Consider the following 24,741-nt stretch of genomic DNA (forward strand, 5'->3'; position numbering starts at 1 on the left):
AGCCGAGTATTAAGCCTACTTATCATTGTTGTATCAGTGAAAAGGGTGTGTATTTTGAGTTGATCAGTGAAAAGGGGTCCTATTTTGCTCCGTTCAGTGATATGGGTTCATTTTTTCACTCAATGAAGGTCAGTGTTTAGGGTTGGGAATCTGATAGGCTGCTTGAGGATGACAACACATAATGGTATGCGAGTGCCCCCCTCCCCCCGGTATAGGTGAAAACAGGTAAAACCATAGACCATTTAAAACACTAAATCAGGACAAAATACTCAGAAATTCCTATCCGACCCCCGTAGGCGACCAAGCAACTTGAGAAAGGCAATGAAGCTCCAAGGTCAATCATGAATGTGAATTTTGATTTAGTTGTGTACATCGCAAGGTTGCATGCATGTACCACAATGGTGTTGTTTTTTAGCTCCCAAATATCACCCCTTTTTGACTAATTCCAAAAAGCACATCCCCTTTTGATCTACATGACCGAGCGCATACACTCCAATATCACGTTTGTTATAAGGAAAAAAGAATCCTAACCAGAACAAGACAAACAGCCAAAAGGGGAAAGAAAGAAAATCCAACCCAGAACAAGAGGGGAACAAGACAAATCTAGACGAATACACCTCAGCCAAAAATGGAAGCAAGATGGAAAGCACAGAACAAAACGTGATATTAGAATGGATTTACTAGACCATGAAAATGTGCCAAATTTTTTTTTAAATATGCCAAAAATAAACACCTTTATGTGGTTTTGGACCATGCCCCATGCCCAAGGAGAATCAGTCAGCCATAAAATCACCTGTAATCATGATAACAAATCATGAAAACTGTATGTTGCTTTCTTATGTAATTACTAATTTCTAAATTAATTGCCAATTTTATGCTTTACTGTCAGGGCCTGTGCAATAATTATGAGCCCTGATGGGAGGGTAAAATTGGGGAGGGGGGCAAGAAATTTTTGGCAAGATAAAAATACAGTTTTACATGATAAGCACACTGAAACCAAATTAAACAATACACAACCATCTCCAACCAAAGATGGAGATGCCTGTGTAGAGTGTGTAAGAGACTCATCGATGTAAACACATCCATGAGCCTCCAACACACCAAATACGCAACAGCAATAATACATGGCAAAACAAAAACTCAAGCAAAGACAAACCATCTCCATCCAAAGGATGGAGCTGCCTATGTAAGAAGCATGTGAGAGACCCACCGATGTAGCATAAGAGCCAATAAGAGCTGTGCAATAATTATGAGCCCTGATGGGAGGGTGGGGGGAAAGAAATTTTTGGCAAGATAAAAATACAGTTTTACATGATACAAATGATACTATTATTCTCATAACAAAAGGCACACTGAAACAAAATTAAACTATACACAACCATCTCCATCCAAAGATGGAGATGCCTGTGTAGAGTGTGTAAAAGACTCATCGATGTAGACACATTCATGAGCCTCCCACACACCAACAAAATTATACACAACAGCAATAATACATGGCACACCAAAAATTAATGCAAAGACAACCCATCTCCATCCAAAGGATGGAGCGGGCTGCCTCTGTAAGAAGCATGTAAGAGACCCACCGATGTAGCATAAGAGCCAAGCCCGGTGGCATCACAAGGATTTATAAATGAATTGCCAATTTTATGCTTTACTGAATGGTGTGAATGACACCTGTGGGGGAAAATTCCGCACCCCAACTTGGCTTTACCGGCTGAACCCTGGTGGCATCACAAGGATTTTTAAATGAATTGCCAATTTTATGCTTTACTGAATAGAGTGAATGACACCTGTGGGGGCAAATTCTGCACCCCAAGCTAGCTATACCGCCAAGCCCGGTGATATCACAAGAATTTCTAAATGAATTGACAATTTTATGCTTTACTGAATAGAGTGAATGACACCTGTGGGGGAAAATTCAGCACCCCAAGTTAGCTATACCGCCAACACCGGTGGCATCACAAGGATTTCTAAATGAATTGCCAATTTTATGCTTCTGTCAGGGGCTGTGCAATAATTATGAGCCCTGGTGGGAGGGTAAAAATGGGGGCAAGAAATTATTAGCAAGCTGAAAGGGGGGGGCCTTTGGAAATTCCCCCGGGCTCATAATTATTGCACAGCCCCTGAATAGAGGAAATGGCACCTGTGGGGGAAAATGCACCCCAAGTTAGCTATACCGCCAACCCCGGTGGCATTCTAAGGATTTCTAAATGAATTACCAATTTTATGCTTTACTGTCAGAAGCTGTGCAAAAATTATGAGCTCTGATGGGAGGGCGGGTGGAAAGAAATTTTTGGCAAGATAAAAATACAGTTTTACATGATACAAATGATACTATTATTCTCATATAACAAAAAGCATACTGAAACCAAATTAAACTATACACAACCATCTCCATCCAAAGATGGAGATGCCTGTGTAGAGTGTGTAAAAGACTCATCGATGTAAACACATTCATGAGCCTCCCACACACCAACAAAATTATACACAACAGCAATAACTCATGGCAAACCAAAAATTCAAGCAAAAATTAAGACAACCCATCTCCATCCAAAGGATGGAGCGGGGCTGCCTATGTAAGAAGCATGTGAGAGACCCACCGATGTAGCATAAGAGCCAAGCCCGGTGGCATCACAAGGATTTGTAAATGAATTGCCAATTTTATGCTTTACTGGTGTGAATGACACCTGTGCGGGAAAATTCCGCACCCCAACTTGACTATACCGGCAACCCTGGTGGCATCACAAGGATTTTTAAATGAATTGCCAATTTTATGTTTTACTGAATAGAGTGAATGACACCTGTGGGGGCAAATGCACCCAAAGCTAGCTATACCGCCAACCCCGGTGACATCACAAGGATTTCTAAATGAATTGCCAATTTTATGCTTTACTGAATATAGTGAATGACACCTGTGGGGGAAAATGCACCCCAATAAGAGCTGTGCAATAATTATGAGCCCTGATGGGAGGGTGGGGGGAAAGAAATTTTTGGCAAGATAAAAATACAGTTTTACATGATACAAATGATACTATTATTCTCATAACAAAAAGCACACTGAAACAAAATTAAACTATACACAACCATCTCCATCCAAAGATGGAGATGCCTGTGTAGAGTGTGTAAAAGACTCATCGATGTAGACACATTCATGAGCCTCCCACACACCAACAAAATTATACACAACAGCAATAATACATGGCAAACAAAAAATTCATGCAAAGACAACCCATCTCCATCCAAAGGATGGAGCAGGGCTACCTCTGTAAGAAGCATGTAAGAGACCCACCGATGTAGCATAAGAGCCAAGCCCGGTGGCATCACAAGGATTTATAAATGAATTGCCAATTTTATGCTTTACTGAATGGTGTGAATGACGTGGGGGAAAATTCCGCACCCCAACTTGGCTATACCGGCTGAACCCTGGTGGCATCACAAGGATTTTTAAATGAATTGCCAATTTTATGCTTTACTGAATAGAGTGAATGACACCTGTGGGGGCAAATTCTGCACCCCAAGCTAGCTATACCGTCAAGCCCGGTGATATCACAAGAATTTCTAAATGAATTGCCAATTTTATGCTTTACTGAATAGAGTGAATGACACCTGTGGGGAAAATTCAGCACCCCAAGTTAGCTATACCGCCAAAACCGGTGGCATCACAAGGATTTCTAAATGAATTGCCAATTTATGCTTCTGTTAGGGGCTGTGCAATAATTATGAGCCCTGGTGGGAGGGTAAAAATGGGGGAAAGAAATTATTAGCAAGCTGAAAGCGGGAGGGGCCTTTGGAAATTCCCCCGGGCTCATAATTATTGCACAGCCCTGAATAGAGCAAATGGCACCTGTGGGGGCAAATGCACCCCAAGTTAGCTATACCGCCAACTCCGGTGGCATTCTAAGGATCATTTCTAAATAAATTACCAATTTTATGCTTTACTGTCAGGAGCTGTGCAATAATTATGAGCTCTGATGGGAGGGTGGGTGGAAAGACATTTTTGGCAAGATAAAAATACAGTTTTACATGATACAAATGATACTATTATTCTCATATAACAAAAAGCACACTGAAACCAAATTAATCTATACACAACCATCTCCATCCAAAGATGGAGATGCCTGTGTAGAGTGTAAAAGACTCATCGATGTAAACACATCCATGAGCCTCTCACACACCAACAAAATTATACACAACAGCAATAATACATGGCAAACCAAAAATTCAAGCAAAAATTAAGACAACCCATCTCCATCCAAAGTATGGAGCGGGCTGCCTATGTAAGAAGCATGTGAGAGACCCACCGATGTAGCATAAGAGCCAATAAGAGCTGTGCAATAATTATGAGCCCTGATGGGAGGGTGGGGGGAAAGAAATTTTTGGCAAGATAAAAATACAGTTTTACATGATACAAATGATACTATTATTCTCATAACAAAAAGCACACTGAAACAAAATTAAACTATACACAACCATCTCCATCCAAAGATGGAGATGCCTGTGTAGAGTGTGTAAAAGACTCATCGATGTAGACACATTCATGAGCCTCCCACACACCAACAAAATTATACACAACAGCAATAATACATGGCAAACCAAAAATTCATGCAAAGACAACCCATCTCCATCCAAAGGATGGAGCGGGGCTGCCTCTGTAAGAAGCATGTAAGAGACCCACCGATGTAGCATAAGAGCCAAGCCCGGTGGCATCACAAGGATTTATAAATGAATTGCCAATTTTATGCTTTACTGAATGGTGTGAATGACACCTGTGGGGGAAAATTCCGCACCCCAACTTGGCTTTACCGGCTGAACCCTAATGGCATCACAAGGATTTTTAAATGAATTGCCAATTTTATGCTTTACTGAATAGAGTGAATGACACCTGTGGGGCAAATTCTGCACGCCAAGCTAGCTATACCGCCAAGCCCGGTGATATCACAAGAATTTCTAAATGAATTGACAATTTTATGCTTTACTGAATAGAGTGAATGACACCTGTGGGGGAAAATTCAGCACCCCAAGTTAGCTATACCGCCAACACCGGTGGCATCACAAGGATTTCTAAATGAATTGCCAATTTTATGCTTCTGTCAGGGGCTGTGCAATAATTATGAGCCCTGGTGGGAGGGTAAAAATGGGGGGGGGGGGGGTAAGAAATTATTAGCAAGCTGAAAGGGGGGGGCCTTTGGAAACTCCCCCAGGCACACAATTATTGCACAGCCCCTGAATAGAGCAAATGGCACCTGTCGGGGCAAATGCACCCCAAGTTAGCTATACCGCCAACCCCGGTGGCATTCTAAGGATTTCTAAATGAATTACCAATTTTATGCTTTACTGTCAGAAGCTGTGCAAAAATTATGAGCTCTGATGGGAGGGCGGGTGGAAAGAAATTTTTGGCAAGATAAAAACACAGTTTTACATGATACAAATGATACTATTATTCTCATATAACAAAAAGCATACTGAAACCAAATTAAACTATACACAACCATCTCCATCCAAAGATGGAGATGCCTGTGTAGAGTGTGTAAAAGACTCATCGATGTAAACACATTCATGAGCCTCCCACACACCAACAAAATTATACACAACAGCAATAACACATGGCAAACCAAAAATTCAAGCAAAAATTAAGACAACCCATCTCCATCCAAAGGATGGAGCGGGGCTGCCTATGTAAGAAGCATGTGAGAGACCCACCGATGTAGCATAAGAGCCAAGCCCGGTGGCATCACAAGGATTTGTAAATGAATTGCCAATTTTATGCTTTACTGGTGTGAATGACACCTGTGCGGGAAAATTCCGCACCCCAACTTGACTATACCGGCAACCCTGGTGGCATCACAAGGATTTTTAAATGAATTGCCAATTTTATGCTTTACTGAATAGAGTGAATGACACCTGTGGGGGCAAATGCACCCAAAGCTAGCTATACCGCCAACCCCGGTGACATCACAAGGATTTCTAAATGAATTGCCAATTTTATGCTTTACTGAATATAGTGAATGACACCTGTGGGGGAAAATGCACCCCAATAAGAGCTGTGCAATAATTATGAGCCCTGATGGGAGGGTGGGGGAAAGAAATTTTGGCAAGATAAAAATACAGTTTTACATGATACAAATGATACTATTATTCTCATAACAAAAAGCACACTGAAACAAAATTAAACTATACACAACCATCTCCATCCAAAGATGGAGATGCCTGTGTAGAGTGTGTAAAAGACTCATCGATGTAGACACATTCATGAGCCTCCCACACACCAACAAAATTATACACAACAGCAATAATACATGGCAAACAAAAAATTCATGCAAAGACAACCCATCTCCATCCAAAGGATGGAGCGGGGCTGCCTCTGTAAGAAGCATGTAAGAGACCCACCGATGTAGCATAAGAGCCAAGCCCGTTGGCATCACAAGGATTTATAAATGAATTGCCAATTTTATGCTTTACTGAATGGTGTGAATGACACCTGTGGGGGAAAATTCCGCACCCCAACTTGGCTATACCGGCTGAACCCTGGTGGCATCACAAGGATTTTTAAATGAATTGCCAATTTTATGTTTTACTGAATAGAGTGAATGACACCTGTGGGGGCAAATTCTGCACCCCAAGCTAGCTATACAGTCAAGCCCGGTGATATCACAAGAATTTCTAAATGAATTGCCAATTTTATGCTTTACTGAATAGAGTGAATGACACCTGTGGGGGAAAATTCAGCACCCCAAGTTAGCTATACCGCCAAAACCGGTGGCATCACAAGGATTTCTAAATGAATTGCCAATTTTATGCTTCTGTTAGGGGCTGTGCAATAATTATGAGCCCTGGTGGGAGGATAAAAATGGGGGCAAATAATTATTAGCTAGCTGAAAGGGGGGGGGGCCTTTGGAAATTCCCTCGGGCTCATAATTATTGCACAGCCCCTGAATAGAGCAAATGGCACCTGTGGGGGGAAAATGCACCCCAAGTTAGCTATACCGCCAACCCCGGTGGCATTCTAAGGATTTCTAAATGAATTACCAATTTTATGCTTTACTCTCAGAAGCTGTGCAATAATTATGAGCTCTGATGGGAGGGTGGGTGGAAAGAAATTTTGGCAAGATAAAAATACAGTCTTACATGATACAAATGATACTATTATTCTCATATAACAAAAAGCATACTGAAACCAAATTAAACTATATACACAATCATCTCCATCCAAAGATGGAGATGCCTGTGTAGAGTGTGTAAAAGACTCATCGATGTAAACACATTCATGAGCCTCCCACACACTAACAAAATTATACACAACAGCAATAATACATGGCAAACCAAAAATTCAAGCAAAAATTAAGACAACCCATCTCCATCCAAAGGATGGAGCGGGGCTGCCTATGTAAGAAGCATGTGAGAGACCCACCGATGTAGCATAAGAGCCAAGCCCGGTGGCATCACAAGATTTGTAAATGAATTGCCAATTTTATGCTTTACTGGTGTGAATGACACCTGTGCGGGAAAATTCCGCACCCCAACTTGACTATACCGGCAACCCTGGTGGCATCACAAGGATTTTTAAATGAATTGCCAATTTTATGCTTTACTGAATAGAGTGAATGACACCTGTGGGGGGCAAATTCTGCACCCCAAGTTAGCTATACCGCCAAGGCGCCAACACCGGTGGCATCACAAGGATTTCTAAATGAATTGCCAATTTTATGCTTCTGTCAGGGGCTGTGCAATAATTATGAGTCCTGGTGGGAGGGTAAAAATGGGGGGGGGGCAAGAAATTATTAGCAAGCTGAAAGGAGGGGGGGGCCTTTGGAAATCCCCCCGGGCTCATAATTATTGCACAGCCCCTGAATAGAGCAAATGACACCTGTGGGGGAAAATGCACCCCAAGTTAGCTATACCGCCAACCCCGGTGGCATTCTAAGGATTTCTAAATGAATTACCAATTTTATGCTTTACTGTCAGGAGCTGTGCAATAATTATGAGCTCTGATGGGAGGGTGGGTGGAAAGACATTTTTGGCAAGATAAAAATACAGTTTTACATGATACAAATGATACTATTATTCTCATATAACAAAAAGCACACTGAAACCAAATTAAACTATACACAACCATCACCATCCAAAGATGGAGATGCCTGTGTAGAGTGTGTAAGAGACTCATCGATTTAAACACATTCATGAGCCTCCCACACACCAACAAAATTATACACAACAGCAATAATACATGGCAAACCAAAAATTCATGCAAAGACAACCCATCTCCATCCAAAGGATGGAGCGGGCTGCCTATGTAAGAAGCATGTGAGAGACCCACCGATGTAGCATAAGAGCCAAGCCCGGTGGCATCACAAGGATTTATAAATGAATTGCCAATTTTATGCTTCTGTCAGGGGCTGTGCAATAATTATGAGCCCTGGTGGGAGGGTAAAAATGGGGGGGGGGGGGGGGCAAGAAATTATTAGCAAGCTGACAGGCGGAAGCAATTTTTGGCAAGCCAAGAGGGGGGGGGGGCAAGCATTTTTGGCACACATTTTAGGGAGCGCCTTTTAAATTAAATGCTCTAAAAAGGCTTAGGAAAATACTACGGAACATATATCTAGACCATTTAAGGTTTGCGAGGGGGCAAGCAAATTTTTGGCGGGCCGAGGGGGGGGGGCAAGTAATTTTTGGCGGGCCGTTTGGAAATCCCCCCTTGTGATGTCAATCCCGGTGACATCACAAGGATTTCTAAATGAATTGGCAATTTTATGCTTTACTGAATAGAGTGAATGACACCTGTGGGGGCAAACACGCCCCAAAGTTAGCTATACTGCCAATACTGGTAACATCACAGGGATTTCTATAAGAATTACCAATGTTACTATAAACTTAAAACTAAGTTAAAATAACAGGATCTTTCTTCTTCTATGTACTATGTACTCTGCAATGCTGAAACGAATCCTAGCACAAAGATTTGATTCAGTTGAGTTGCTTTCAATCTTTCAGATGCGTCGGTACTGTTCTTCTAACTGCTTCAATGCGTGTTGAATTTTCAGAATTGATCCCATACGATACTGTTCTTGGGGGGAAACTTGTGTTGTTGTGATAATGGGTAAAGCCATATGTTGGATGTAGTATATCCTTTGTTTTTTTATGATAGATCATAGAATCAGATGTCCAAGTAGCATCACGATACCAAATTTCTGAAACATAAAGGACAGAAATTAAACAAGCTATGCATTAGTGATTAACCCAAAAGTTGCACAATAATCAAAAATGTATAAGACTTCTGTAACAAAATCCATTTTTGAAGAATGTTTTAAATTATTGTTCTTTAATATTTGATTCATTAATAGTGTTAGAGGACTTTGTAGGTAAATAAAGCAAACAAAATATTATTGACACAAATTTCAGGCAACTTCAAATACCCCACCTCATTTTGTCCAGATTTGTGTCAAGGGTTGGCTCAAGCCAAGATGCAATTTGTTTTTCCGGGTGGGTAGTATACATGATAATACACTATCTTGGAATTTGGAAGCATTTTTTTTAATGGCCCAGAAAATAGCAAATTTAATGGAATAATGTTCATTACATTTATAATGAGTGTATGCAGCATGCAGTTTAATGGAATTGGATGTAGCCCAACACTGTGAGGATACTAACAATTAACATTTTTTAATCTGGTAAAAATTTTACACAATTGTTCCAGATGGTTGCTTCATCAATAGCTTGTGGTAAGGAACAGTGAGTAAGTTTAGCACAATAATGTAGGCCTAAACATTTTTATAAATATATGATTCAAATACATGATTTATTGATTTACTATCGGTTTCATCGATTGATTGAACAAATTAATTGATTTGTTGATTGGAGATAAACAAGTTAATCAAATTGTTAGTTGCTTGACTAATTAACTAATTATTGATAATTGATTAATAATATAATTGATAATTATAATTATTGAGCATGATGATTGATCAATTTTTTTAATGATCAATGAAATGATTATAGTTGATTGATCGAATACTTGACAACAAATCAAATGGGTGATTGGAATTATTATGATTGATGAGTACATTTTTCTTTCGATCAGGTACACTGCTCAAAATCTGTTAAGATCTACAGATATTCCGATCAAGAGAAGCATTTATTGTTTACCTTAATTGCATTATATGCTTACCTTGTCTTCATTCATTGAGGTCGGTGAACACCACATCCTCTATGCTTGCTTCACCATTTGCCTACATGACCTACAGGAAGGAAAAGTGGGTATTTTAGCTATTTTTGATTAATGATGGCATAATGAATTATCAATTGGATGATCATTGATCATATTGTGGCGTAGCTATATGGACGGAGGGTACGTGCCCTGGGTGCCACCATTGGGAGCGCCAAATCAGTGTCCCTAGATGGATTCTGCACCCCTCCAAGTGATGAAAGTAAACATTTTCGCTCGCATATCATTTGTCCCGCTCTGACCAAAACCCACCATAAGTCGCACTCAGCCATTTTGAGATACGGTGAGTCAAAGTTGGGAAAGGGGTGAAAAACCTTGCAGATTTCGTTTTTCAGTTTTTATTATTTTTAGATTCCTTAATGTTTACTTTAACCTACCATTGAAAACAAAATATTGTTTTACGTTCAAAGCACCCAAATCTAGCATTTTTTCCTTAACATGTTATTTTACCACTTTAAAGCCATTTTTCTTGTATTTGCCCTTTGTGTCGCTTCCCCCTTCCCCCTTCCCGTTGAAAAACCGTAGAATGAGGACAACATGTCCCAGAAACATAATTTTGGTATCAACTGAAAGCTGAAGACCTATACTAAATGATGACATAAAAAACTCAAATTTAGTGACTTGTGTCTGGTTTTGTGGGAGCAGGGCACATTTTAGGAACGAAATTCAACTTGACTATAACCAAATTAGTGGTATTTGTCTTGTCTTAAGAATTGAGTGGTGCTGCACTCTGTATTCTTGCCCCAGGTGCCACGTTACAGTATTCTAAAAGTAAACAGGTCCATCTCGTTCATCATGTTCATAACCATGATAATAGTATCATCAAAGCATCATAATAACTATATACTCAATATATGCATTCTCTAGTGCATGATAAGTCACAATTAACGCGGCTGTGTACTCTAGACGTATGTTGTTTCTTTGTACATCACATTTGCTATGAACTGTACTTACATAGACCAATCGAAGTTGGAAGATCTTAAACCATCTCAACATCAATCAAGGCATCTGCAAAACACAACAATTGAAACTATGAAAGAGCTTACATTAAAATAGCATCTCACTTACCACCAAGCACACAAAAAAACATATTTATCCCGGGTATTTATCACAACAAGAACAAAGAGACACAGCACATAGAACATTGCAAAAGGTATGATGCAAAATGATTATAATGTTACTTTTGTCAAGCCATTTTGAAAGCAATAGACCATTTTTTTGCTAAAATCATATAAAATCAGCCGTTTTGGGGGCAAAATGTATTGGTTTTGAAAATTTTGAAAATAATTGCCAAATTTGTAAGCTTTTGGTGATATTTTAGGGTCATTAGCTTCCAGAATTTTTTTTCGTCACCTTCGATATAATTTTGGTTTTGTTCTCACCTAAAGTATAAGGTAGCATGTTCCTTTAGCATATGTCCAACATCGGCTATAGGCAAAGTAATACCTCGTAAATTTGAGCTGGGAAGAGTATGATTCAATAACTAATGATACCAACCTGCAGGCAGGATAATAAAAACTGTCCATCCAATCCTTTTCTGGTACTCTGTGTACAGCAGGCGTTGCCGAGCTCCTTTCCGTCTGTACAGCTCATCACTATTGGGTACTTGCCATGGATGTTACGTAGGCCGGGTACGTAGGCAGTTGGTTAGCGAAACCATTATGATCTGAAAGTATAAAATCACTTACAAAAACAAACAAAAAAGTGTCAGTAAAGTAAATAAAATGCAACAAAAGCATGTTGTTCTGAAATACAAAGCATACTAGAGAAATGTTAATACAATTATGGTATCTATCTATATCACCATATCTATTTTATACATTTTAGGCTGCCAACAAGCATATTTCATCATAATAGCTATGTTATACATACAGGAACACAGTACTCCAATTGCCAAGCACTATACTCGCTTTCTGAAGACGAACAAAAGACCATCCAGCAGGCACAAAATGAAGACACCAACCATACTGCTCATCATGTTTGCACTAAATGCTCCTCATGAGTAGAGACCATGTACAGATGCAAAATTTCAAGCTGGTACCTCTAAACCTAACCCTAACCCTGGCCTAATCCTAGTTCTAACCATCCTCTACCTCTCACCCTAGCCCTAACCCCACCTCTAACCCTATCCCCTGGCCCTAACCCTATCTCTAACCCTAGCCTAACTAGATACCAGACCATGACCTCCCGATCAATATATAGATCTACTCACTTACAGTATTTCTTACCATCATGATGAACAGCAAGTATGTATCTACACATTACACAAGCTGAAAAGGCTTAGGAAGTCGACATTGAGTGGGCTTCATACTCAGCAATTCAAGTAAAATGCTCACAATATCTATGTTATACATTTTAGGTCGCCAACAGGCTATCTATATCCCCATATCTAGGTTATACATTTTAGGTTGCCAACAAGCATATCTATCTCACCATATCTATTTTATACATTTTAGGTCGCCAACAGGCTATCTATCCTAGAGCTAGGGAGGTGGAGGAAGCTCATATCCTCACTCTGGTAAAGGACCAGCCCCTCACCATATCTATTTTATACACTTTAGCTCACCAACAGGCTATCTATCTCAGCATATCTATAGTATACTTTTCAGGTTGCCAAACAAGCATATCTATCTTACGATATCTATTTTATACATACAAAAACATATAGAAACAAAATACTGACCCTTTATTGCCTCCTTTTTTGCCATAACCCCAATCTCCAGCTCCACAAGCCATCTGAAATACCATTACGATCTGAAAGAATAAAATCACTTACAAAAACAAACAAAAAGTGTCAGTAAAGTAAATAAAATGCAGCAAAAGCGTCGTTCTGAAATACAAAGCATACTAGAGAAATGTTTATACAATTATGGTATCTATCTATCTCACCATATCTATTTTATACATTTTAGGCTGCCAACAAGCATATTTCATCATTATAGCTATGTTATACATACAGGAACACAGTACTCCAATTGCCAAGCACTAGACCCGGGCACTAGACTCGCTTTCTGAAGACGAACAAAAGACCATCCAGCAGGCACAAAATGAAGACACCAACCATACTGCTCATCATGTTTGCACTAAATGCTCCTCATGAGTAGGGACTATGTACGGATGCAGAATGTCAAGCTGGTACCTCTAAACCTAACCCTAACCCTGGCCTAATCCTAGTTCTAACCATCCTCTACCTCTAACCCTAGCCCTAACCCCACCTCTAACCCTATCCCCTGGCCCTAACCCTATCTCTAACCCTAGCCTAACTAGATACCAGACCATGAACTCCCGATCAATATATAGATCTACTCACTTACAGTATTTCTTACAATCATGATGAACAGCAAGTATGTATCTACACATTACACAAGCTGAAAAGGCTTAGGAAGTCGACATTGAGTGGGCTTCATACTCAGCAATTCAAGTAAAATGCTCACAATATCTATGTTATACATTTTAGGTCGCCAACAGGCTATCTATATCCCCATATCTAGGTTATACATTTTAGGTTGCCAACAAGCATATCTATCTCACCAAATCTATTTTATACATTTTAGGTCGCCAACAGGCTATCTATCCTAGAGCTAGGGAGGTGGAGGAAGCTCATATCCTCACTCTGGTAAAGGACCAGTCCCTCACCATATCTATTTTATACACTTTAGCTCGCCAACAGGCTATCTATCTCAGCATATCTATAGTATACTTTTTAGGTTGCCAAACAAGCATATCTATCTTACGATATCTATTTTATACATACAAAAACATATAGAAACAAAATACTGACCCTTTATTGCCTCCTTTTTTGCCATAACCCCAATCTCCAGCTCCACAAGCCGTCTGAAATACAAAGAAAAGTGCACAAGAGAAATGTTAGTACATATAGAAAAAAATCAACCATGCGCTCCCTCTCCCCCCCCCCCCACCTTCCCCCTCCCCAGCCCATGCACTTTGTGAACAAACACAACATTAACACATAAACATAAAAACATAACATAAAACAGACATAAAGACCCCAAGTGCACAAACAGGACAAAACAGAAAGACAACAGATAGACAGTACAAACAAAGAGGGTGGGGAGGGATGGAATCTCACTAACTGGTGGTGGGCTAAGCCAGTATAGGAGAGGATAGGGTAAAGGTCAGGGTGGAATCTCACTAACTGGGGGCGAGGCCAGTAGGAGAGGGTAACGGGACACCAGTCGCCGACAGTACTGTCTAGGAGGTACACAATAGCAATTGAACGGTACAATTGGTCAATTGTACAGTACAACTGGTCGGACAGGGATTTATAAAATCTCTCTAACTAGGGGGGCTAGGCCAGTAGAGAGGGTGTGATTTCTGAAGAGTTCCAGAAGTCGAAGCTGATAACACTGCCAAGGCATCCAGTGGCAATTGTACAGTACAATTGAATGGACAATAGAATGCAATAAAATGGAATAGAATGGAATGGAATAGAATAGAATAGAATGGAATGAAAGATACAATCAAACATAGTACATTCACAAGCACAACAGACTCTTTCAGCCAAAATAGACACAGGGCATTAACACCAAGACACACACAACACTATTCCATCATCAAAGTCAGACAAGACCCATGTAACATTGATGTATACAATTTAAGCTTATTCAAAAAGCATGCACTTTCTCGATTTTGACTGCAAAATACCCAATTACTCACCATCTGTGCTGCTCAATATTTACATACTTGTGGTTGGACCCTTCATCATTAATCTGCCATTTGACAACCACTGTTCTCGGTCCCCTGTTCATTATAGTTATTATCATTTACTGTTACCATCCATTCCATGTATGTTGTTTTCAATTGCAAGTATCAATCTTCTGTCTTCTACTTCCATGCTGTAAATGTAAACATACAGAAAAGTTACAAAATATATATCAAATCATTTCTAGTAAATTATTGGATGCGTCTTGAACATGATCAAATTTAAAAAGAACTGTTCACATAAGATCAAGGAGGGGGGGGGGGCAAACATGGTACTTTTTTTTCATGTTATATACTCTGTGTTATGTACAAAATGAGTATGACAATACAGGGTGGACTGGTTGGTGTTTTTGTGTGGTACTCCAGCTCTCTGAAAAGAACAAAAACATGTGCTAGATAGCCCTTACATTGAAGGTTGCCAACATGTTAGATTGGGTCATGTTCAGATGATGCTATAAAATAAATGTAGGTCTATACATTATGTTTTGCTAGATATGGACTAAAGAAAAAACCGCAAGCTTTATGGTATTCCCATATATCAGTTTTGATTGTTTTTCATCGGATAGCAACGTTTGCACATCAGACATATCGAATAGAATTCGAAATATGAGGAATGTCTTTCTGATATCAAATAATTTTGATTTTTTTTTCCTGATATAAAACAAATTTGACGGCAAATTATTAAATTTCATATTTAAGTCATTAGAGAAAATTTTTTAAATTTAATGATATGTACTTAAAGTGTATGTAGCTGGGATGAAAACGACCATCAATTGAAAATTTTGACCTTTCATATTGAAAATGTACATTTTTTTCCAAAAGTTAGTTGGTGTTAAAGATCAAAATGTTCATATGATGGACAGCTTTTCCTCCCAGCTACATACATACATATCATTAGATTAATACAATTTAGTTCGAAGACTGAGTGTTAAATTTCAAAAATTTAAATTTTTTATCATTTGCCATAAAATGTGTATAGGCCTATATAACGAGTCTCAAACAAATAAAATTATTTGATATTCCTTGTATTCAAAATGCAATTTGATATATCTGATATGCTTTCAGGTCCCACAAAAATATTAGGTGAATCCTAGTTATATATTGCCATTTTAAGCTATTTTGATGTGGGTAGTCTAGTCTCCATAAGACTCCATATCACTAGAAATATTAAATGGATGGAGGTGAAAAAAAAAGGTTTCAGGCGCTAGCGCCCTAAAAGCAGCACGTTTTGATGTATAGTACCACTTTTTCAAAAATTTTTATGCTTTATCAAACTTTGTCCGCCCTTTTTTATTTACTAATACATTTAGCCGCACCCTTCGGTTTTGTCGCCCCTGTTTTTGCTTCTTCCGCCGCCCCTTCATTTTGGCCGCCCCCTGCTTTTACCCCGGGGGGCTGGCGCCCCAAAGCCCCCCCCCCCAAAAAAATACTCGCATGTTTAGCCTCTTCGTTGATTGTTGTACCGTACTCCTAAAAATATTACAGGTATCACAAAATTATTAATCTGCGTGTAAAAGTGAAATATAAAAGGTAGGTGAAATCATTTAAACTTGGCATTTTATAGTATATCAAAATGTACATAACTGGAAGGATGCTGCCTGTCTTTAAAGTTATTCTTAGTAGATGATTCTGCCCCCCCCCCGAACTCAACACAAAAGTTGGTAACCATGTGTAATTTTTTTACAAGTAGCAAGGACTGTCCGCGAAATTTGGATAAAAGAGGTACCTTGGGAAAATCCGGTAATTTTATGTCAATAGTGTCATAGAACAGGGGTATTTGAAATTATAGTCATTGAAAACCACAAACAAAGGGTTGTTTTGGGCCAAATTTTGTCCTCGATTCTGAATGAAAAAAAAAAAAGGGGGGGTAAATTTGATGAAAAATCATTGCAAAGGGGTCTTTGAAAGATTCGGTAACTCTCATGCCTACCAACGTTTGTGTTGCGTTGGGGGCCGGGTAGATGATATAAGCCACTGATCAAAACCATCAACGATGTGAACAAATCAATGATCCAATAAACGTCTTTGACAGCCTTCTTGAGGTATCCAAAATTCTCTTCCCATGCCCCTTTGAATACATGGAAGTTTGGTGATCTCTCAAGTCAAAAAGTTTGATGGAACGGGGTGCAAGTACAGTAGATGTTTATGGGTTAACTCCTAAGGCTTAAAAATCTTTATTGTTATGTCTGAAAGCCCATGGCATTTTCAAAAACAAATGCCGAATGCGTTCTTTTTTAAATTTAATTTTCAATTAATTTTACGAAAATTTGCGAATATCGAATTAAGTATATTTTTCGGAATTTCATGATTTTATGTTAATTAAAAAAAATGGGCGGGTTAAGTGAAACGAACGTGCAAAAGGGACTTTGAGATAACCCTTTTTTTAAAGCCTAATTATGATGTTGTTAAAAGTACACTGATTGACCCTAGGCCACTCAGAACATGTTGGACCAACGTTTGGCAGCAGGTGCTTTGAGATGCATCAGAATGCAATTTTTTACTTTTTTAAATCATTCTTGACTAGAAAATATTTGATGAGTGCACTTTGCTCAGAAGCAAAGAAAAAACAACAACTTTGTGTAGCAAATACACGCCTGTAACATTTTCAATTTTTTCTCCAATAGAGGTTATCCACTTTACTCATGCGTGACTTCTAACAAAAGGCGCTGGTTCCCGTAGTATTCCTTATTCAAACTAATTCAATGCACGACCTCGGAGTTACCTGCATGACTTTGGCGGGCTATTTTGAACTAGTCATGGTTGCACATGCAGGTACTTCTTTTGAAAGTCCTAAACATGGTATAGGAGTCGCTGGTAGGATATGCAGCTTATAGAACACGGATAACCTCTATTGTTGTCCAATTTAATATGCCGAAGTAGCACCAGCCCAATTGCTTACCAGGCCAACAATACTCTCGTACGACAATACTCTCGTAGAGAGGACTGCACTTGAAAGGACGAAGAAAACAAATCAAGACAATGTTGTCAGACTAACCATTTCATTTCATTTTATATTAATCTTATACAGGACTCGGATTAAAATTAATACCTAACAGAATAAAAATAAATGAAATTGCACCTCATAACATGCATACAACAACAGGTGTTTGGAGAAATCCAGTTACAAACTGATCATCATCAGTCCCATGTACATCAGTCCATTCCCATTGTACTCATTATGATAATGGGAACAATGGGAATGTGAGAAATAGTGACCAAAATGATTGCCACAAAATTTTCTCCGGGAATTTTCTATTGGAGGCACCATTTGATTTTGCTGAAATCAATGTGTTAATTATTAAAATCACGACATAATACTGATACGGCCTATATTTGTGCAGGAGCTAGAAGAAAGACAAAATGAAAATAATATAAAATTGTAAATTGGTCCACACAGTCGGACCAAAATAAATAATGTTAATGATAATCAACTTTTCAGATTTATGATCAATTTCAGATCTCTCAAAATCGTATAATGTAATCAATTATACATACCATATATACATACAGCATTCACCATCATTCATCAGTCATGTTTGCTGCGGTGAAAACAACAGCAGCAGTCTGTTCACAATGCTGACAACTCAATGATTGAATTCAGGCGGGAAATGTACGGTAGCTTTGCATACACTGAACTGCAACCACTGCGCATGTCATGGTCAACAATGAATTTCACTGTCAAGAAAACCTCATCGACCATTGTCATTCATGACGTTATTATCATAACAATGCCCAACGTCATCATTTGGCAACCATACAAATATACCACTGGGGGACTGTGATTTGGATGGCAACGGGATGACCCGTAGAATATAAGGCCTATGCAGGGGTAATTGTATTATTATACCAAAAGATGGTAATACCATGATACTGCGCCCGGTTCTATCGATTTCAGTGTCGTCATAGCAATAAAAAAAAGTACGCTATCCATTATAATTTAGATGCATTGGGAGTTTTTGGGGACCAGTGGCGTAGATTTCCTTTTGGGATGGGGTTTAAAAATTCTTGAAGTATATCAAGCACTTCTTGACAACAGAATAAGTTTATGGTACAAATGCGATGCATGCGAAGCCATAGCTGGCGCTAAAAATTAGGCTAAAATGGTCAAATATGAGTAATTTGGTTAGAGACACATTCAGGTGGCAACAACATGGGGGATGGACTATCCCCTTATCAATATATTCATGAGGTATTCATACACCCACCCACCCCCGATCGATCTCGGTCCCCCCCCCATTTTGATAACCAAAAGGAAGAAGAATAATGCATATCTACGTGCAGGTTCCTGGATTAATTTGTCATCATTACATTATTAGTTCACGATCTTTTCACCCTCTGGTACAAACACAACCCAACAAGGAATAAAGACCGCGACCCCTGATATCCTCAATCGATATAATTAAATAGATTGTTGGCGTAAAGAATGTTACCAAGTGTTGCCACGATCTCATATAATTGGGCTAGGTTAACGGTTCAAAAGTATTGTGAATAATTATTTGCTATCTACATGATCTACTGCTGATATGAGTGTTGATGAAACATCTATTACTTTTGACAGCAAGTGGGCTTCAATCCAAAATTTATCGTGGTGGGCACAATATATTGTTAATATAACGAAAGAAGTCACCACGGGGAGGGGGTAACCTTTGAGAAGATGGACAGTGGCGGTATTGATGTATTGATATGGCATTGATGAAGTAGCCCCGGAAGTAGCTATCTATTGCTAATATTGGCATTGGTGAAGTAGCTGTCTACTGCTGATATTGGTATTGATGAAGCAGCTATTACTGATATTGGTATTGATGAAGTAGTCATATCCCAGCAAACACAAAACGTTTTCGACATCATTCGCAAAAGGTTATAAAGGTTGTCAGAAAACGTTTAAATGTCGGGTTATATAAAGGGTATATTAAGAGTATAAAACGTTTTCATAACCTTAAAAACCTTTTTGATAATCTACTGCTCAGCAAACAAAAATGTTTTACAAAAAACGTTTAAATGTCGGGTTATATAAAGGGTATAAAAACGAATTGTTAGTTGTGATTTCTTACGACTAGTCCAATAAAATATCCACTTACTTGCAGACGTTTCGGAAACTGTCAGTTTCCTTTATCGATGCTATTGATGTAATGACGATCTGTATACAGCTGATGTTGACTGCTGCTTAGCAACTGAGTTGCCAGTTGCTTTCTTGTCAGTTATCAGATCGTCAAAAACGTGACTCAAGTTGTATTGCCCCTCGTCTCTGTTCATGGTGTTGCCCCGCTTTCTGATGGTAATTGCCTCTTTGATCCACCTTTTATATCTGTTGCTCTCACATGACGTGGTCTCGCTGTTCACGTGTACACCTGTCAACAAAGTACTTGACATTGTGAAAGAAAGACTGCAGAAGGGAAGTTGGCTTAAAGAATACAACAAGTCCTACGGTTACAATCTGGCAACAGAAGACGTGGTGGAGTTACTTGATTTTATTTTGTCTACAACATACTTTACCTTTCGTGGGAACATCTTCAGACAGCGCTTCGGAGCAGCCATGGGCAGTCCAGTGTCACCATTGGCAGCTAACATCTTCATGGAACACCTGGAAGGGACTGCGATTGCTACGGCGCCTATGGAATGCAAACCGAAGCTGTGGAAAAGGTATGTCGATGATATCTTGGAAATTGTAGCTAAAGATGAAGTTAACGCCCTCACCGACCACCTCAACCAAGTGGACGACACAGATTCAATCAAGTTTACCTATGAAGAGGAGAAGGATGGTAAGATACCGTTTTTAGACGCCTTGATTGTTCGACGAGATGACGGATCGATTAAATTACTGGTGTATCGGAAGGCAACACACACCGACCAATACTTGAACTTTAGGTCGCATCACCCTCTACACCATAAATTAGGGGTCGTCCGCACACTCATGGACAGAAAGAACAGAATTGTCACCGAAGATGAGGATAAAGAAAGAGAGGACGATCACATCAAAGGCGCGCTTCAGAAATGTGGCTACCCGGATTGGAGCATCAAGAAGGTGAAAGATCAGATGGCAAAACCAAAGTCAAAGAAAGAGAGAAAGAAGAAAGACGATTCGAACAAGTCTAAAGGGTTGGTAGTTGTTCCTTATGTGGAAGGTGTGTCCGAGCGCATTTCTAGGGTTTTCAAAACATATAACATCGCCACGGCAATGAAACCTCATTGCACACTTCGCAATCTCTTAGTACATCCAAAAGACAAGCGGGAACCCCATAATTCTACCGATGTGATATATTCCATTCCTTGCAAAAACTGTAATTCGGCTTACATCGGGGAGACAGGCAGGAAATTTGGAAAAAGACTTGACGAACATAAAACTGAGGCTGAGAAAATCGGAGACAACATCAAAACAAGAGCAACGAGAAAGGCATCACAGTCTGTCATCCACAAGTCGGCTATTACAGACCATGTGGTTGAAAACAATCATGTAATCGATTGGGATGAGGCTAAGATCGTGGGCAAAGAGAGCAACAGATATAAAAGGTGGATCAAAGAGGCAATTACCATCAGAAAGCGGGGCAACACCATGAACAGAGACGAAGGGCAATACAACTTGAGTCACGTTTTTGACGATCTGATAACTGACAAGAAAGCAACTGGCAACTCAGTTGCTAAGCAGCAGTCAACATCAGCTGTATACAGATCGTCATTACATCAATAGCATCGATAAAGGAAACTGACAGTTTCCGAAACGTCTGCAAGTAAGTGGATATTTTATTGGACTAGTCGTAAGAAATCACAACTAACAATTCTACTATGAACAGTCCTGATGAATTTGTTCAAGAAGGGTATAAAAACGTTTTAATAACATTCCAAAAACATTCTTGAAAACTTTTTACAAAACATTCTAAACAGAATGTAATTTTGGGGTTGAAAAAATATTTTGCGAAAAATGTTTGCCCAAAATATTTTCAATAACGTTTTAAAAACGTTTTCATGACCTTTATATAACCCGACATTTAAATGTTATTAAAAGGTTTTGAAAAAAACATTTTAAGAACATTTCTGTGTTTGCTGGGTTCAAATATTTTAACATAATGTTATTTCAGTATTGACACAATATTTGGCAAAAATGTTTGCAAAAAAAGTTAACAATAACATTTTTTGAAAACATTTAAAAATATTGTTGTAGTGTGTTTTTATACAAAACGTTTTAAAACGTTATCATGACCTTTATATAACCCGACATTTTAATGTTATTAAAACGTTTTTACCTAAACCAAAAGCCAAAATATAACTTATTTAAAACGGTTTTAAAACGTTTTTGTGTTTGCTGGGATACTGGCATTGATGAAGTAGCTATCTACTGCTAATATTGGTATTGATGAAGTAGCCATATAGGCTAATAGTGGTATTGATGAAATAGCTATATCTACTGCTGATATTGGTATTGAAGTAGTTATCTACTGCTGATATTGGTATTGATGAAGTAGCTATCTACTGCTAATATTGGTATTGATGAAGCAGCTATCTACTGACAATATTGGTATTGATGAAATAGCTATCTACTGCTGATATTGGTATTGAAGTAGTTATCTACTGCTGATATTGGCATTGATGAATTAGCTGTATACTGCTGATATTGGCATTGATGAATTAGCTGTATACTGCTGATATTGGCATTGATGAAGTAGCTATCTACTGCTGATATTGGCATTAATGAAGCAACTATCTACTACTGATATTGGCATTGATGAGGTAGCTATATACTGCTGATATTGGCATTGATGAAGTAGCTGTCTATTGCTAATATTGTTATTGATGGAGGAGCTATCTATACTGCTGATATTGGTATTGATGAACCAGCTATCTGCTGATGATATTGGCCTTCATGAAGTATTGCTAATATTGGTATTGATGAAATAGCTATCCACTGCTGATATTGGTATTGAAGTAGTTATCTACTGCTGATATTGGTATTGATGAAGTAGCTGTCTACTGCTGATATTGGTATTTAAGTAGTTATCTACTGCTGATATTGGCATTGATGAATTAGCTGTATACTGCTGATATTGGCATTGATGCATTAGCTGTATACTGATGTTATTGGCATTGATGAAGTAGCTATCTACTGCTGATATTGGCATTGATGAAGCAACTATCTACTACTGATATTGGCATTGATGAGGTAGCTATATACTGCTGATATTGGCATTGATGAAGTAGCTGTCTACTACTGATATTGGTATTGCAGCTGTATATTGCTGATATTGGTATTGATGAACCAGCTATCTACTGATGATATTGGCATTGGTGAAGTATTGCTAATATTGGTATTGATGAAATAGCTATCTACTGCTGATATTGGTATTGAAGTAGTTATCTACTGCTGATATTGGTATTGATGAAGTAGCTATCTACTGCTGATATTGGTATTGATGCAGCAGCTATTGCTGATATTGGTATTGATGAAGTAGCCATATACTGGCATTTATGAAGTAGTTACTGCTAATATTGGTATTGATGAAGTAGCTATCTACTGATGACATTGGCTTGATGAAGTAGCTATCTACTTCTGATATTGGTATTGATGAAGTAGCTATCTACTGACGATATTGGTATTGATGAAGTAGCTATCTACTGCTGATATTGGTATTGATGAAGTAGCTATCTATTGCTGATATCGGCATTGATGAAGAAGCTATCTACTGCTGATATTGGTATTGATAAAGTAGCTATCTACTGCTAATATTGGTATTGATGAAGTAGCTATCTACTGTTGATATTGTTACTGATGAAGTAGCTTTCTACTGCTGATATTGACATTGATGAAGTAGCAATCTATTGCTAATATTGGTATTGATGATGCAGCTATTTACTGCTGATATTGGTATTGATGATGTAGCTATCTACTGTTGATGTTGGTAGTGATGAAGTAGCCATATACTGGCATCGACGAAGTAGCTCTCTATAGCTAATATGGGTATTGGTGAAGCAGCTATCTACTGTAGATATTGGTATTGATGAAGTAGCTGTCTACTGCAGATATTGGTATTGATGAAGTAGCCATATACTGGCATTGATGAAGTGACTATCTATTGCTAATATTGGTATTGATGAAGTAGCTGTCTACTGTTGATATTGGCAATAATGGCGTAGCTATTAAATGCTGATATTGATGAAGTAGCTATCTATTGCTGACATTTGCTTTGTTGAAGTAGCTATCTACTGCTGATACTGGCATTAATGAAGTAGTTGTCTCCTGAAGATACCGGTATTGATAAAGTAGCTATCTACTGTTAATATTGGTATTGATGAAGTAGCTATATCTACTGCTGATATTGGCATTGATGAAGTAGTTGTCTCCTGAAGATACCAGTATCGATGAAGTATATAGCTATCTACTGCTAATATTGGTATTGATGAAGTTGCAATTTATTGCTAATATTGGTATTGATGAGTCAGCTAACTACTTACAATATTGGTATTGAAGAAGTAGCTTTCTACTGCTGATATTAGTATTAATGAAGTAGCCATATACCGTTGAGATTGGCATTGATGAACTAGCTGTCTAATAACCCTGAAAACATAATAATGGCATTGATCAAGTTGCTGTCTGCTGCTGATATTGACATTGATGAAGTAGCTATCTACTGCTGACATTGGTATTGATGAAGTAGCTGTCTACTGCTAATATTGGTAATGATGAAGTAGCTATCTACTGCTGATATTGGCATTGATATTGATGAAGTAGCTATGTACTGCTGATATTGGTATTGATGAAGTAGCTGCTAATATTGGTATTGATGAAGTAGCTGTCTACTGCTAATATTGGTATT

General features: G+C 38.6%; 1 protein-coding gene and 1 long non-coding RNA gene across 2 annotated transcripts in view; one reads left to right on the forward strand and one right to left on the reverse strand.

Moving 5' to 3' along the window:
• LOC140161391 (uncharacterized) overlaps nt 1-24,741 on the forward strand; it is a 38,685-nt gene that overhangs the window by 6,843 nt on the left and 7,101 nt on the right. The gene's annotated exons all lie outside the window — the stretch shown is intronic.
• LOC140160402 (uncharacterized) lies at nt 8,510-11,200 on the reverse strand. Its single transcript, XR_011859982.1, has 3 exons — nt 11,171-11,200; nt 10,160-10,229; nt 8,510-9,182 (listed from the first exon to the last, which is right to left on the reverse strand). It is a non-coding gene; the product is annotated as an uncharacterized lncRNA (long non-coding RNA).

The sequence above is a fragment of the Amphiura filiformis genome, chromosome 9 (assembly GCF_039555335.1).
Source record: "Amphiura filiformis chromosome 9, Afil_fr2py, whole genome shotgun sequence".
Lineage (NCBI taxonomy): Eukaryota > Metazoa > Echinodermata > Ophiuroidea > Amphilepidida > Amphiuridae > Amphiura > Amphiura filiformis.